This window comes from Mesoplodon mirus (assembly GCF_964341445.2).
Source record: "Mesoplodon mirus genome assembly, chromosome: 11".
Classification (NCBI taxonomy): Eukaryota; Metazoa; Chordata; class Mammalia; order Artiodactyla; family Ziphiidae; genus Mesoplodon; species Mesoplodon mirus.
Window position 1 is genome coordinate 15,672,802 of NC_138987.1, and position 2,080 is coordinate 15,674,881.

Genomic DNA, 2,080 nt, shown 5'->3' on the forward strand with positions numbered 1-2,080 from the left:
GGTGGGAAAAGGCTTTAGAGAGGAGGCAACATGTGAACTGGCCCATAAGAGAGGGGCTTTCCATGCTGAGGAAAAAGTATGGCATGTGCCAGTTATCAAGGGGTCCTCGTGGGTCCAAACTCACCCTTCCTTCATTGGAGATGGGCTCTTTAATAATTTTTCTTTTCTAAGCTTTAGGATGCTAAGCTTTATCAGCAGTGGGTGCTGGGGAGACACTGCAACAGGAAAAGGGGTTGGCTTCCTCATTCCAGGGTGCTTGCTCAACAGGTGCTCTTGTGGTTTTTCCAGCTTTCAGCTCATGCAGTATGGGCAGCTCCTCCAGCATGCAGATCCTGCAGTGAACAGCAGCCAGCAGAACCCAGAAGCCAGCAGCTGCCCCCTGAAACCCCCTAGGGTCATTTCATAGTGAAGTGCCTCTGATGAGATGCCTCGCCATGAATAGTTTCCCTGGTAAGTTCCAGAGAATGAATTTCCAGCAAATTCCTCCAGTGATTTATCTACCTTCAGTGAGCCATGGCCATGCCCTCCCCAGTGGGGTCTAGATCTTAGCCTTGGGAGGAGGTGGGTGTTGCTCATATGCGCTATCTCAGCCCTGGAGGGGACAATTACTTTTTATAGCTACTATTCCGATGTAATTTTGAGTTCACTTTACTTCTTTTTAGCCAATCTTTCATCACTGAAACCCCCTGTTATAGTCGATAATTCTTTATATTAAACTTCCCCTGTTCAAATTTCTCTTTCTTGATGGGACCCTTCCTGATGCAAGGCAGAAGCAGAGAGGCATCAGAACATGCATCACATTCAGGAAAGGGTGATTACAGCAGTCCTGGGAAGTGCATTTGGTGAACAGAAATGCAGGATCCACTACAAGGTAGGTAGCCTGGAGCTGGAGAATGAAGAGGTGTGATTGCCAGGATAAGAATTTCAAGCTGGGAGTGAGAGGTTTGCTTCTGTTTGTCAGAAGAAGTGACTGAAAGCAATGTACAGAGCAGAGACTGGGAGCAAGGTGATCCTTTTTTGGAGGGTGGGGGTGTTATTACAATCCAGCAAACATGAGAGGGGCCTGAATGAAAGCTCTGACAGTGACAGATGGAGAGGGAGTGAAGCACCCAGTGAGGGTGGAATTGACAAATCTTGATGGCCATTCTGATAGGGAGATGGAGAATAATTCTTTTCTTTTTTTTTCTGACTTTCTAGATTTAAGATTTCCAATTTGGATGGGGATGTCGATTCTATGACTGAGATAGTAAGTTAATAGGACCAACACGTTTGGGAGAACATGAAAGAAATACCTTTTTGCTTGTTTGTTTGGGGGTATGTTGATTTTAAAGAGACTGCTGTATTTGAGACAAGAACAAAACAATGAGTATTACTCTGTCTTCTTCGAAGACACAGAACAATAAGTTCTCTGTTCAGCTAGGCTGAGTAGTTATTCATCCAATTTCTAGAAGTTTAAAAGATTTAAGTGAGGTGTTTGCCCCTGAAGTATGTTCTCTGAACATATTTCCCGCATACATTCTGTACTTTGTATTGCTTCATAGGGTTTTGGAATTTCTTTTTGAAACATCTTGTAGATGACAACCCATAAAATATAGAAGGCAGTGAATATTTTTTAACATTTGTATTTTAGTAGTGCAGATTAAAAATGAGAGGCCCAATGAATAAAGGGTCGGGACTAATACCCCTTTTCAGTTAAATACTCAGGCTTTGGATTTTGTCTCATGTCACTTCAATAAGCAGTTCTCTGGGGTGTGTTAATTCTGCTAGATATCTGCAGTTCCAGAAGGTTGTGTTCATTCCCTGAGTACTTTGTCTGGTAATGATCAGAACCACGGTAGCCTTCAAGGGATCAAAGACCCAGAGCAAAGCACTCAGAAAGAGCAGTGTGGGTGCACAGACTGTGGCACCGGAATGCGACACTTGCTGGAGCTGACAAATTCACCTGTGCTGCCAGGGTGCTGGACACAGCCCTTTCCCTGAGGTGGGCAGCTCACAGGCAAGCAAAGAAGCCTTTAAAGACTGGTTTAGGATATTAACATCAGGCAGTTATAGAATTGCAAGGCAGCAGCTGCCTGTGGAA

General features: G+C 44.3%; 1 long non-coding RNA gene across 1 annotated transcript; it reads left to right on the forward strand.

Moving 5' to 3' along the window:
- Nucleotides 1-333: 333 nt before the first annotated feature.
- LOC309812377 lies at nt 334-1,247 on the forward strand. The gene is made up of 3 exons (XR_014295323.1): nt 334-450; nt 767-871; nt 1,198-1,247. It is a non-coding gene; the product is annotated as an uncharacterized lncRNA (long non-coding RNA).
- Nucleotides 1,248-2,080: the final 833 nt, after the last annotated feature.